Source organism: Cervus canadensis, chromosome 24 (assembly GCF_019320065.1).
Source record: "Cervus canadensis isolate Bull #8, Minnesota chromosome 24, ASM1932006v1, whole genome shotgun sequence".
NCBI classification, from domain to species: domain Eukaryota; kingdom Metazoa; phylum Chordata; class Mammalia; order Artiodactyla; family Cervidae; genus Cervus; species Cervus canadensis.
This window is the reverse complement of record NC_057409.1, coordinates 32058940-32074528: the sequence shown is the minus strand read 5'-3', so window position 1 is coordinate 32074528 and position 15589 is coordinate 32058940. Positions and strand designations below refer to the sequence as shown.

General features: G+C 36.8%; 1 protein-coding gene and 1 non-coding gene across 2 annotated transcripts in view; both read left to right on the top strand.

The window, feature by feature from the left end:
- Positions 1-15589, top strand: part of LOC122426469 (von Willebrand factor C domain-containing protein 2-like) — a 178667-nt gene that overhangs the window by 39793 nt on the left and 123285 nt on the right. The window lies entirely within an intron of this gene.
- LOC122426946 lies at positions 1719-1844 on the top strand. The gene has a single exon (XR_006265294.1). It is a non-coding gene; the product is annotated as a U6atac minor spliceosomal RNA (small nuclear RNA).

Genomic DNA, 15589 nt, shown 5'->3' with positions numbered 1-15589 from the left:
CACACAATATTGAGCAGAGTTTCCTGTACTATACAATAGGACCTTGTTGGTTATCCATTTTAAACACTGCAGTGTGTACATGTCCATCTCAAACTCCCTAACTATCTGTTCCTCCCATCCTTTCCTCTGGCAACTATAAATTGGTTCTCTGAGAGTCTGTTTCTATTTTGTAAAAAAGTTCATTTGTCTCATTTCTTTGACAGAAGGAGAAATATCATATGGCATCCCTTATATGCAGAATCTAAAAAGAAATGATGTCCTGGTGTTTAAGATGTGGGATTTTCCATGTCTGTTTTGTCCTTCCTGCGTTGGTTTGATGATTTCTTTGAGAATGGAGAGAGATGACATTGAGAAGCAGCAGAGGAGGAAAACTGCAGTGTAGAGGATGACATGCAAACCACAATTCCTGAAGGTTGATGGCTGAAAACTTAATTGGATTGTTTTTGATAGTCCTAGTAAGTACAATAGCTAAACTGAGCGAAACAGTCAGCCCCCATGCAGATATCTGAGGTACGCTCAAGAGCTCGTTCAACACGTCAAAGTTAGTGCCTCTTCTAGCCTGTCAATGTCCATGTCCCTGAACACATCCATACAGACTTTCATGCTCACAATTTTCTTTTTTAAAAGTTTCATCATTTAATATCACTAAAAACTTGAGGAAAGAATAGTACATCAAGTATTCTTGAATGGTACAAAGAATGGACCCGAAAGAATGGTACATCAAGTATTAATGACACCAATTAACTAACATATATTTTCTTGGCTTTATCAGATGACTAGATCATCAGACATAGGCCCAACTAGTTTAAATGTGGGAAAGAGTAAACCCAGGATAACAGGGATACCATAGAAAGATACTGGACCAAAGAGAGAACCCCTAGGTCAGGTGCCTGTAGGATGAGGAAGGGAGCAAGGAATGCTGGGAGGCTGAAATGAACTGACATGTCTGCTGATGGCATGTGTTCCCTTTTTCGTGTTTCCTCAATGACTGGCCTGATAATAATGATTAACCTAACTACTGAGTGTGCTACCAGCTTTCATTTGTTGCAGGGGAGACAACTGAGACTAAAGTATATAAACTACCCTCAGATACATAGCTGGGATTTGAACCCCGCTCTATCAAACTTCAAAGCCAGTGGTGTCTGGCCACTTGTTCTCAAAGTAGCCCTGGGCCAGGACACCACCATTATCTGGGAACCATTCAGAAATGCACATTTCTGAGCCCCTCCTAAATCTACAGAATCAGGAATTCTGGGAGTGAGACCCAGCATTCTATGTCTTAGCAAGACTTGCAGGCAATTCCGATGCTCAAAGTTTCAGGTGTCTATCAGAGAATGTTTGTTTGTTTGTTTGTTTTCCCTAATAAAGGATGTATGTGTTGGGGGACATTGGGGGAGCAAAAGCTGAAAGATTGTCAGCCAGTGGTGTCTGAGATACTGTTACACCCGGACTAGAAGGAAGACAAGGCTGGAAAGAAAGAGTTAGACACAAAGTCCCCTGGAGTCAAAGCAAGGCCACGTAGGTTGAGAGGATCTAGCAGTGGTAAACCCCAGTGGGAGCAAAGGTGGCTCCCCAGGGCCTAGAAGTGATACAGGTGGGAGATACCAGGCAGATGCTAGTCAAGTTAAGGGTCAAGCAAGGTCAGAGCTAAAGATATTTCTTAATAATAAAGCCATGGTCATTCACCTGATTTTTAAAGGCAGCAAAAGTCACTAGAGGTGTTGTATGAAAGGAGAGAAGGTTAGCACTCCCCTTGACAAGGATGGAAGAGGCTCTCGGGCCTGACAACACGCATACGGTTAAGGCATTGCCACCTACTTCGTGGCATCTAACCACTGTTTTTGTAACTCCATGGCTGATTCATGTCAATGTATGACAAAACCCACTGCAATGTTGTGAAGTAATTAGCCTCCAACTAATAAAAATAATTGGAAAAAAAAAAGAAAAAAAAATCTTACAGAAAAACCCAAATGAACTTTTTGGCCAACCAACCCAACAGCTTCACTTTTGCTTCTCTCTACAGATACATTTTTAAAATATTTTTTTTAACTTTGATATTTCTAATATGTCACCACTGATTTCTCTGGACTTAGGAAAAATAATGACAAATGCAATCAAAACATGTATTAAGACTTCCGGAATAAATTATAAGGCTTTTTTTTTAAAAAAAAAAAAGTCACTAGAGAAGGCACAGTGATGAAAGGGCAATGTGAGATGAAATCCATTCATCATTTGTCATGCTGATCTACTATGAAGAAGTGATTGCTTCAAGTAAATTATTTTCTGGATTTAAGTTATGATAACTATTAACATTTTCCAAGTTATATTTAAGAATATTTTAATCCCTTTGAACAGCTGTGTCAAGGTCTAATTGACATAAAGTCCACTCTGTATTTTAAGTGTACAATCTGATGTTTTAACATATGTACACCTGTGAAGCTATTGTTATAGTTGGAAAAATGCCCATACCAATCACTCCAAAACTTTCCTCAAGTACCTTTGTATTTCTTCCCTTTAGCCCTTTTCTGTCCCAGCCTCACCCAGGCAAATCTCTGTTGTGCTGCCATTATATTTAAATTTGCATTTCTTAGGATGTGGTATAAATGTAATTGTTCAACATGTATTCTCTTTTGTCTGAATTCTTTCATTCAGCATGATTATTTTGAAACTCATCCATGCAGCATGTATCCTAGCTCATTCTGTGTTTATTTCTGAATGGTACTCCATTACATACATATACCACTGTATAATTTATCCATTCACTTGTTGTTGGACATTGGACTGTTTCCAGTTTTTGATTATTACAAATAAAACTGTCTTAAACATTCTCACACAAGTCTTTGTATGGGTATATGCTTTATTTTCTATTGTGGGAATGTCTAGAAGTGGAATGCTAGATCACATGGTAGGTGTTATTTTCACTATTTTTTTTCTTTAATGCCAAACTATTGACATTTCAAAGGGACTGTATCATTTGAAGTTTCCATCAAAAATGTGTGAGAGTGCTGGTTCCTCTACATCCTTACCAATTCTTGGGATCATAAGTCCTGTTTAATTTTAGCTACTCTAATAGAAGCATATTATTATTTTATTATGGTTTTAAGCTGCATTCTCTACTGGCTATTGATGTTGAGCATCTTTTCATAAGCTAACTTTCCACCTGCATGTCTTCCTTAGAGACATGTCTGTTCAAATCATTCTCCAATTTTTAAAAGCTGGTTTTTTCTTTGTATTATTGAGTTTTCAGAGTTCTTCATATGTTCTAGAGGCAAGTTCTTTTCTAGACATACGCTTTGCAAATGTTTTCTTCCAGTCTGTGGGTATGTCTTTATATCCCCTTAACAGTATCATTTGAAGAGCAAATGTTTTAATTATGATGAAATCCAATTTATCGATGTTTTCTTTTATGAACCATGCTTTTAGTGTTGTAACTAAATAATCATGGCCTAACCCAGAATCAAAGTATTTTTCCTGTTTTTTTTCTAGAAATGTTTTAATTTTAGAGTCTACATTCAGGACAAAGATTCATTTTGAGTTATACTATGAATATGATGCAAGGAATTGACTGAAGGTTTTTTTTTTTTTTAATTTGGATATCCAGTTGTTTTAAAAACTTTGTTAAAAAGACTGTTTTTTTCTCCACTGATTGTATTTGTACCTTTGCTAAAAATCAGTTGTCTATTTATGCCTATATACATTTTCATCTATTTCTGAACTCTCCCATCTGTTCCACTAAAGATATTTTGGCCACTCTAGGTCCTTCGCATTTCCATATGAATTTTAATTATCAATTTCTGCAAAAGAAAAAGTACATTTTGATTGGCATTATGTTGAGTGTACACATCAGTTTGAGAATTGACATTTTATCAATATTGAGTCTCCTAATTTATGAACATTGTATGTCAATTCATTAATTCTTCAGTTTCTCTCAGCACTCTTGGTTTTGGTCAGTTTTATTCTAGAATATCTTATTTTTTTAATGCTATTATAGCTAGTATATATTATTCTAAAAATTCTGATTAGTTGCTGCTAATATATAAAAATAAACTTGATAGTTTATTGACTTTGTATACTGAAATATTGTTAAACTCAATTGTTAAATCTAGTTGAGTTTTGCTGCTAATATATAGAAATAAACTTGATAGTTATATATTGCTTTTGGATCCTGAAATATTGTTAAACCCAATTATTAAACCCAGTTGATTTTTTTTTATTAATTCCATTCCAATTGCCACATAGACAGCCATGTTACCTGCAAAGGCAGTTATATTACTTTCTTGCCAATTTTGATACTTTTTTGTTCTCTTTTCTTATCGCAACACTCTATAATATCTTATATGATATTAAATAGTAAATAGAAGTGCTAAAACAATATATCCTTGTGCCATTCAGGTATGGAATAAAAGTCATTCAATTTTTCCCAATTAAATATGATTTTACCTGTAGGTTTTTCATAGATGCCTGTATCAGACCAAGAAAGTGCCTTTCTATTCCTACTTTTCCAAGAGATTTTACCAGGGATGGAGACTGAGTTTTAAGATTTTTTCAGTATCTATAGAGATGACCATGTGATCTTTTTTTTATAGTTGTAAATTTAGTGAATTACATTGATTGTTTTTTAAATATTAAGCCAATCTTGCATTCCTAAGATAAACTACATTTAGTCATGAAATACTATCCTTTTTTATTTTTTTGGATGTGGACCATTTTTTTAATAATTAAATTTATTTATTTTTAATTGAAGGATAATTGCTCTACAATATTGTGTTGGTTTCTACCAAACATTGACATCAATCCACCACAGGTATGCCTATGTCACTTCCTTCTTGTTTTAAAGGAAGTTTTAAAGAGCACTTATTCCCCTGCATCTGTGGGCTGCAGGAGACCCAGACTTCTCATCTCTCAGCAATCTCAATCTCTCAAAAAGAAAGAAAATTGAGGTTTCTTGATTTTCAAGTTTTCTTGCTCTTCACTCCATGCTCTTACGTTATGTTTCCCTTGCAAGTTGTGATCCACCAACAGAGTATCATTGCAGAATTATAAACCACCAGCTGGGCCGACTTGACTTTGAGAGTTGTTTTCTTTTCTTTTTTTTTTTGAGAGTTGTTTTCTTATTTTTTTTCCCCATTTATTTTTATTAGTTGGAGGCTAATTACTTTACAATATTGTAGTGGTTTTTGCCATACATTGACATGAATCAGCCATGGATTTACATGTGTTCCCCATCCTGAACCCCCCTCCCTCCCTATCCCATCCCTCTGGGTCATCCCAGTGCACCAGCCCCGAGCACTTGTCTCATGCATCCAACCTGGACTGGCGATCTGTTTCACACTTGATAATATACATGTTTTGATGCTGTTCTCTCAGATCATCCCACCCTCACCTTCTCCCATAGAGTCCAAAAGTCTGTTCTATACATCTGTGTCTCTTTTTCTGTCTTGCATATAGAGTTATTGTTACCATCTTTCTAAATTCCATATATATTCATTAGTATACTGTATTGGTGTTTATCTTTCTGGCTTACTTCACTCTGTATAATGGGCTTCAGTTTTATCCATCTCATTAGAACTGATTCAAATGTATTCTTTTCGATGGCTGAGTAATATTCCATGGTGTATATGTACCACAGTTTTCTTATCCATCCATCTGCTTCTGGGCATCTAGGTTGCTTCCATGTCCTGGCTATTATAAACAGATGTGGACCATTTTTAAAGTCTTTATTGAATTTGTTGCAATATTGCTTCTGATTAGTCTGGATAAATATTTACCAATTTTATTTTCAAAAAACCCACTTTGGGGTTCATTGATCTCCTCTAATATTTTCTCTTTTCTATTTCATTGTTGTCTGCTCAACTCATTGTTTCCTTTCTTCTTCTTACTTTGGGTTTAATTTGCTGTTTTTCTAAATTTTAAGGGAGAATCTTTTGTAATAAATTTGGTACCTTTCTCCTTTCCTAATGTAGATGTTTTTATAAACACTCTAAGTTCTACTTTAGCATCATCTGCCAATTTTCATATGTTGTGTTCATACACATTAAATTTAAAATACTTTCTGATGTTCTTTTTGATTTCTTCTCTGAACCACAGGTTATTTACCATTTGTTAATTTGTTTCCAAACACTGGATATATTCCCAGGTATCTATGTTATTTACTTCAAGTTTAATTTTGTAAAAATGGAAGATCATATATTTATTACTCAATTTTTAAAAATTTTAATAGGACTTTTTTATGCCCAAGAATATATTCTACCTTAAAGACACCTCTAGTCTTTCCCATTCTATTGTTTTCCTCTTATTTCTTTGCATTGATCACTGAAGAAGGTTTTCTTAACTCTCCTTGCTATTCTTTGGAACTCTGATTTCAGATGAGTATATCTTTCCTGTTCTTCTTTGCTTTTAGCTTCTCTTCTTTTCTCAGCTATTTGTAAGGCCTCCTCAGACAACCATCTTGCCTTTTTGCATTTCTTTTTCTTAGGGATGGTCTTGATCCCTGCCTCCTGTACAATGTCATGAACCTCCGTCCATAGTTCTGCAGGCACTCTGTCTATCAGATCTAATCCCTTGAATCTATTTGTCACTTCCACTGTATAATCATAAGGGATTCGATTTAGGTCACACCTGAATAGGCTAGTGGTTTTCCCTACTTCCTTCAATTTAAGTCTGAATTTGGCAATAAGGAATTCATAATCTGAGCCATAGTCAGCTCTCAGTATTGTTTTTGCTGACTGTATATAGAGCTACTCCATCTTCGGCTGCAAAGAATATAATCAATCTGATTTTGGTATTGACCATCTGGTGATGTCCATGTGTAGAGTCTTCCCTTGTGTTGTTGGCAGAGGGTGTTTGCTATGACTAGAGCTATGAGTTCTCTTGGCAAAAATCTGTTAGGCTTTGTCCTGCTTCATTTTGTACTCCAAGGCCAAACTTGCCTATTACTTCAGGTATCTCTTGACTTCCTACTTTTGCATTCCAGTCCCCTGTGATGAAAAGGACATCTTTTTTTCATGTTAGTTCTAGAAGGTCTTGTACGTCATCATAGAACCATTCAACTTCAGCCTCTTTGGCATTAGTGGTTGGGACGTAGACTTGGATTACTGTGATGTTGAATGGCTTGCCTTGGAAATGAACAGAGATCATTCTGTCATTTTTGAGATTGCAACCAAATGCTGCATTTCAGACTCTTTTGTTGAGTATGATGGATACTCTGTTTCTTCTAAGGGATTCTTGTCCACAGTAGTTAGATATAAAAGTCATCTGAATTAAATTCACCCATTTGCCATCTCCTATTTGACCGCTTCCAATTTACCTTGACTCATGGACCTAACATTCCAGGTTCCTATGAAATATTGTTCTTTACAAGAACATTAGACATAACAAGGGAACATTTCATGCAAAGATGGGCACAATAAAGCACAGGAACAGTAAGAACCTAACAAAAGCAGAAGATATTATGAGGAGGTGGTAAAAATATACAGAGGAACTATACAAAACTGGCTAATTGGAAAAGACCCTGATGCTGGGAAAGATTGAACTGATATTCTATCTTGGAAATATTCCTTGTGTGCCTGTGAAAAATGTATATTCTGCTGTTTTTGAGTATGGATTCTATAGTTATTAATTAAGCTAAGATGATTGATAGTGTTCTTCAAGTCTTTCATATTCTTTTTAACTATTCTGTCTAGTTTGTTCTATTAATTATTTTTGTTTGGTCACTCAGTCATGTCCAACTCTTTGAGACCCCATGGATAGCAGCATGCCAGGCTTCCCTCTCCTTCACCATCTCCTGGAGCTTGCTCAAACTCATGTCCATTGAGTCAGTGATGCCATCCAACCATCTCATCCTCTGTCATCCCCTTCCCCTCCTGCCTTCAATCTTCTTCAGCATCAGTCCTTCCAAAGAATATTCAGGACTGATTTCCTTTAGGATTGGCTGGTTTGGTCTCCTTGCAGTGCAAGGGACTCTTGAGTTTTCTCCAACACCACAGTTCAAAAGCATCAATTCTTTGGTGCTCAGTCTTCTTTATGGTCCAGCTCTCACAGCCATACACGACTATTGGAAAAACCCGTAGCTTTGATTGTATGGATCTTTGCTGGCCAAGTAATGTCTGAGAGAGGGATATTGAAACCTCTGACTATAAATTTATCTAGTTTTCTAGCAGTTTTATCAGCTTTGTTACATAAATTTTAAAGTCTTTATTGTGTGCATCAATATTTAGAATTCATTATGAGTTTTCACAAATTGACCTCTTTCTAATTATTAAATGACGTTCTTCATTTCTTTATATTTTTTGCTCAGTAATCTACTTTGTGCTGACATTAATATAGCCAGTGCAACTTCTTTTGATTAGTGTAAGATGCTGTTAACTTGTTCTATCATTCTATTTTTATCTTTTATGTTTGTATATTTGAAGTCTTCTTCTAAAGAGCAGCATAAGATTGGGTGTTGCTTTTTAATCAGAACTTCATTAATAGTGTAGAATTCTTCGTTGATGGGTTATTATTGTTTTCTCTTTCTTTCAGTACTTTGAAGATGTTGCTCCACAGTATTTTCCCTTGCATTTCTTTTTCCTGATGAGCTATTAGCTCTTATCTTTATTCCTGTGAATATAAGATGTTTCCCTCCACTCCATCCTCTAGCCATTTTTAAGATTTTCCCCTTATCTTTTTTTTTGTGTGTGTGCAATGTGATTATTATGTATCTTGACATGGTTTTCTTAGTGTTCCTTATGCTTCATTAACATCTGTGGGTTTATAGTTTCTTCCAAATTTGAAAAAAAAATTCAACCTTTATTTCTTCAAATATGTCTTTGTCTCTCCCCTAGCTTTGGGAATCCCAATTATACATGCATTGGGTTGCCAAAAAATATTCCACACATCATGCTCTATGCATCTTTTCTGATGCTCCATTCTTTTGATTTTCATTTTGTATAGCTAGCTCCTGTTAACTTAAAACTTACTAATCTTCTCTTCTGCATTATCTAATCTAACAATAAGCATATCTTATATATTCATACTTTGCAGTTTTCATCTCTAGAGGGTAGGGTTTTTTTTTTTGCGGTTTTGGTTTTGTATTCCTTTGTCAGTCTCTCAGTCATGTCTGAATCTTTGCGAACCCTATGGTCATGTCCAACTCTTTGTATTCCTAGATTCTACTTAAGTTTTTTTTTTTATATGGAAAAAAGTTATGTTTTCATTTTTTCTGCTTATTTTAATATATGGTAGCTCTAGATCTTTTTTTAATTGAATGTCAGGCATGGTAACTTTTACCTCGTTGGGTGCTAGATATTTTGCATTTCTATAAATTTTTTTTTTTTTTCATTTCTGGATGCTCTTTTTTTTCCCATTTATTTTTATTAGTTGGAGGCTAATTGTAGTGGTTTTTGTCATACATTGACATGAATCAGCCATGGATTTACATGTATTCCCCATCCCGATCCCCCCTCCCACCTCCCTCTCCACCCGATTCCTCTGGGTCTTCCCAGTGCACCAGGCCCGAGCACTTGTCTCATGCATCCCACCTGGGCTGGTGATCTGTTTCACCATAGATAGTATACATGCTGTTCTTTTGAAACATCCCACCCTCACCTTCTCCCACAGAGTTCAAAAGTCTGTTCTGTATTTCTGTGTCTCTTTTTCTGTTTTGCATCTAGGGTTATCATTACCATCTTTCTAAATTCCATATATATGTGTTAGTATGCTGTAATGTTCTTTATCTTTCTGGCTTACTTCACTCTGTATAATGGGCTCCAGTTTCATCCATCTCATTAGAACTGATTCAAATGAATTCTTTTTAATGGCTGAGTAATATTCCATGGTGTATATGTACCACAGCTTCCTTATCCATTCATCTGCTGATGGGCATCTAGGTTGCTTCCATGTCCTGGCTATTATAAACAGTGCTGCGATGAATATTGGGGTGCATGTGTCTCTTTCAGATCTGGTTTCCTCAGTGTGTATGCCCAGAAGTGGGATTGCTGGGTCATATGGCAGTTCTATGTCCAGAATTTTTTTGAGATTTGCTGTAGTACAAAGTTAAGTTACTGGGAACTATTTCGTTCCTTTTACATCTGATTTTTAAGAATTGTTCAGCAGGACTAGAACAGTGCTTAGTCCAGGGCTAATTCTTTCTCTACTAAGGTAAAAATTGAGTACTGTACTCAATACCCTGTCAGTCATATGATTTTTCAGTCTGGTTGCTGGGGATGGTACTTTTCCCAGCTCTACCCACTGTTAGTTCTTTCCTGGCCTTGGGTAGTTTTCTCACATGCATATGCTGATCAGTACTCAGCTAAATACTTAAGGGAAACAAACTGCAGGGCCTGGAGTCCTGTCTCTGGCATGTCTCCCCTCAGCAGTATTCTGTCCTGCAAACTCTCAGCGCCTTGGTCTTCAAAAAACTGTAGCTCTGTTTCCTCAATACTGGGAGTCACCTGGGTTTCACTGCCTAGCTCTGTGAGTTAAAAACTCTCAAGGCAGAAACTTAGGACAACCACAGAATTCCCCTCATTTGTTTCCCTTCTTTTAGGAATGTCCTCCCTTGCCCAATACCCAGTGTGTTAAAAACTGTTTCACAGATTGTATTTGTTTTCATGATTTCTAGTGGGGATATAAATCTTCTTAGGTACTCTACCTTGGACATAACTGGACGAGCATAGTTTAATTTCATAGCTTGTATTTTTCAACAGAGACCTAGGCTGGTACAATCTATACCTATCACAACAGTGCTGAGCAATTCATAGCTAAACAAAAATAAAAGAGTATTATTCTTTGCCCTCTCAATAGCTGCCAAACGGTTATCACTCAATAATGAGTACTGTGTACATACTACTTGACCTACTATGTCTTAGCCATTTTGCTAGATAGTTTACTTATTTCTCATTCTTAGTAACACATTATGAGGTTTTTGCCTGTTTTTTATTTTACCATTTATGTAAGTGAGGGAAATTAGGTTTGTTGTTGTGTTTGTTTAGTCTCTAAGTCACGTCTGACTCTTTGAGACCCCATGGACTGCAGCACACCAGAGTTCCCTGTCCTTCACTATCTCTCAGAGTTTGCTCAAACTCATGCCCATTGACTTAGTGATGCTATTCAACCATCTCATCCTCTGTCACCTCCTTCTCCTCTTGCCCTCAATCTTTTCCAACTTCAGGGTCTTTTCCAATGAGATGGCTGTTCCCATCAGGTGGCAAAAGTATTGGAGCTCTAGCATCAGTCCTTCCACTGAATATTCAGCGTTGATTTCCTTTAGAATTGACTGGTTTGATCTCCTTGCTGTTTAAGGGACTCTCAAGAAATTAGGTTTAGGAATGTGAAAAAATGTTCCAAATATCCAGTAAGTGATGTATTTAGCTTTCAAATTCAGATGATTCTGATTCCAAAGACTTTCCACTTCCTATAGTGCTTTGTTATTATTTACCATAAAATACAAATAGGACATTTAATAATGGATTATCTAATTGTACATTCCAGCTGAGGGCATTAGAACGTTTCTAACTTAATCACCTTAAAAGATTTTGCTGACTAATAGAATTTTAAAAGAGATTTTCTGTAGATGAGCAGGGGAAGAAAATTTATGTTGCAAGAGTGAAAGTGATAAAATGAAAAGAATATAAATTTGGTAATTTTAAAACTTAGGTTAATGATGAATACTGAGAACAAGAGTGTGCAGAAGAAAAGGAGGCCCAGAGATTCAGAAATCCACAGGAATACATAGAGGAGGAAACTGGTTCACTTGACAAACCACCAAACATAGGGCATGGTTGCAGACATAGGAACAAAACTTTAGGAGTTTTTAGAAGTTGTATTATTTTGGTAGCTTACAAATCCCTTCTTAGATGTTGGAGATATGAGCTTTTGAAAACTTAATATTACCAATTTAAACTTTGTTAAAAGTATACAATATTTTTTTATTTAAAAATATTACCAATGCATGTTGGTAATATTTAATATTTAAAATTTAAATATTTAAAATTTAAATATTTAAAATATTTAATATTAAAAAATATTAAAACATATGTTCTTTATATTGATAGATACTCTCAGATCATGGTGTAAATATTTAAATAAATAAAATTTTAATAAATATTTTCAGTATAAAATATAACCATTTTTAAAACATCTGTATTATTATAACTTTTACAAAATATCAAATGATTGCATTTTCCTACTGAATTGCCCAATGATGAAAAATACACAAAGGACACTTCAGTTCAGTTCAGTTGCTCAGTCATGTCCAACTCTTTGCGACCCCATGAACTGCAGCACGCCCGGCCTCCCTGTCCATTACCAACTCTCAGAGTCTATCCAAACCCATGTCCAATGAGTCGGTGAGGCCGTCCAGCCATCTCATCCTCTGTTGTCCCCTTCTCCTCCTGCCCTCAATCTTTCCCAGCATCAGGGTCTTTTCTAATGAGTCAGCTCTTTGCATCAGGTGGCCAAAGTACTGGAGTTTCAACTTCAACATCAGTCCTTAAAATGAACACCCAGGACTGACTGCCTTTAGGATGGACTGGTTGGATCTCCTTGCAGTCTAAGGGACTCTCAAGAGTCTTCTCCAACACCACAGTTCAAAAGCATCAAATCTTCAGTGCTCAGCTTTCTTTACAGTCCAACTCTCACATCCATTCATGACTACTGGAAAAACCATAGCCTTGACTAGATGGACCTTGGTTGACAAAGTAATGTCTCTGCTTTTAATATGCTGTCTAGGTTGATCATAACTTTCCTTCCAAGGAGTAAGTGTCTTTTAATTTCATGGCTGCAATCACCATCTGCAGTGATTTTGGAGCCCAGAAAAATAAAGCCAGCCACTGTTTCCCCATCTATTTGTCATGAAGTGATGGGACCGGATGTCATGATCTTAGTTTTCTGAATGTTGAACTTTAAGCCAACTTTTTGACTCTCCTCTTTCACTTTCATCAAAAGGCTCTTTAGTTCTTCACTTTCTGCCATAAGGGTGGTGTCATCTGCATATCTGAGGTTATTGATATTTCTCCCAGCAGTCTTGATTCCAGCTTGTGCTTCATCCAGCCCAGCATTTCTCATGATGTACTCTGCACATAAGTTAAATCAGCAGGGTGACAATATACAGCCTTGACGTACTCCTTTTCCTATTTGGAACCAGTCTGTTGTTCCATGTCCAGTTCTAACTGTTGCTTCCTGACCTGCATACAGGTTTCTCTAAAGGCAGGTCAGGTGGTCTGGTATGCCCATCTCCTTCAGAATTTTCCACAGTTTATTGTGATCCACACAGTCAAAGGCTTTGGCATAGTCAATAAAGCAGAAATAGATGTTTTTCTGGAACTCTCTTGCTTTTTCGATGATCCAGCGGATGTTGGCAATTTGATCTCTGGTTCCTGTGCTTTCCCTAAAACCATTTTGAACATCTGGAAGTTCACAGTTCACGTATTGCTGAGGCCTGGCTTGGAGAATTGTGAGCACTACTCTACTAGCGTGTGGGATGAGTGCAACAAAGCACACTGAAGCTACGCAATCCCATAATCCTGTGCCAGTGATGCCGTCAGTCAGCACTAGTGTGACCCGTGTACCCAGCCGCAACCTTACACGAGAAGTGGGTCTGCTTCAGAGTCATACTTCCTCACTAAAAGCTCTTTAAAGTGTCATGGGTACAGTGTATAAGAGAATATGAAAATAAAATTTATATAATCTGAGATCTATTTCCTCAGGGATAACTGGAAGTAAAATATCACCTTGAAGTGTATTAGGACAAAGTAATAAATTTTCTAAAATGGCTCTTTATTCATTTCAGCTTTTTAAAACTTCCTATGTTGAGGTAAAATGTAAACTTTAAGACTATTTCCTTCTCATTAAAGAAAGGCCTAAGAAAGAATCCCGGCTGTATAAATGAATGCTCGTGCTATGATTATTTTTTTCTATAGCATGGTTGTAAAGAATAGAAAAGGGGCTGATTTTCCCTATGTCTCAGCATTCTTCAAGCATCCAAGGATCTTAGAGTTAAATCTTCTAGAGGGAAAAGAGACTCTGATACCTTTAAACAGAAATTAAAAGATGCTTACTCCTTGAAAGGAAAGTTATGACCAATCTAGATAGCATATTAAAAAGCAGAGACAATACTTTTGCCAACAAAGGTCTGTCTGGTCAAGGTTATTGTTTTTCCAGTGGTCATGTATGGATGTGAGAGTTGGACTATAAAGAAAGCTGAGCACCAAAGAATTGATGCTTTTGAACTGTGGTGTTGGAGAAGACTCTTGAGAGTCCCTTGGACTGCAAGGAGATCCAACCAGTCCATCATAAAGGAGATCAGTCCTGGGTGTTCATTTTCAAAGGACTGATGCTGAAGCTGAAACTCCAATACTTTGGCCACCTCATGTGAACAGTTGACTCATTGGAAAAGACCCAGATACTGGGAGGGATTGGGGGCAGGAGGAGAAGGGGACGACAGAGGATGAGATGGCTGGATGGCATCACCGACTCGATGAGCATGAGTTTGGGTGGACTCCAGGAGTTGGTGATGGACAGGGAGGCCTGGCGTGCTGCGATTCATGGGGTCGCAAAGAGTTGGACACGACTGAGCGACTAAACTGACTGACTAACTTAAAAAAGGCAAGGGACAAAGTGATGTTACATTTGAATTGTCAGTGTGTGTTAGTCGCTCAGTCATGTCCAACTTTTTACAAACCCATGGACTGTAGCCCACCAGGCTCCTCTGTCCACATAATTCCGTCTCAAGGCAAGAATACTGGAATGGGTAGCCATTCCCTTCTCCAGGGCATCTTCCTGACTCAGGCATCAAATCTGGGTCTCCTGCATTGCAGGCAGATTCTTTACCATCTGAGCTACCAAGGAAGCCCAGCCCTCAAGAAAACTATTAATATATGTAACACAATACAGTGCTAATGTAGATACAGGGAAAGACTCATTACAGGACAGATACAGTTTTAAGAAGAGGGCTTGATGGCGGACTCTGTAAATCCATTTTCCCCAATTATTTTCTAGAGAAAATGGAAAATAATAGAAAAACAGAATTTTAAAACTGACAGAGACCTTGGGAATTATTTTGATGTAAATTTTTTATTTTGGGGACTTCCCTTGCAATCTGGTGGTTAAGACTTTGCATTCCAATGCACAGAGTGAAGATTTGATCCCTGGTCGAGGAACACATGCCTTGCAGCCAAAAAACCAAAATATAAAAGAGAAGCAATATTGTTACAATTTCAATAAAGACTTTAAAAATGGTCCTCATCCCCCCCAAAAAAAGAACTCTTAAAAAAACTTTTATTTTGCACTTGAAGAAAAATCCAAGAATAGCAAGTGAAGGTGAATTGCTCAGAAGACAATAGCAGAAAGAGCTAGGACCATCACCCAACTTTGCTACTCTCACAGGACCCATTTTTTAAACTAAAGAAATATATATTCTGTGTGATATCTGACAGGTGTTTATTGGTTTGTTTTTACTTAACAGGAATGCTTGTACATTTTTATGACGGGTATTTTATAGAATTTAATCTGTTTTTAAATGCTGCTGGGTGTTGAGTGCCAAACAAATGATTCTTAAGGTTATTTTTGATTTTGTAAGTACTAGTACACCTTCAGACTTCCTTTGTGGCTC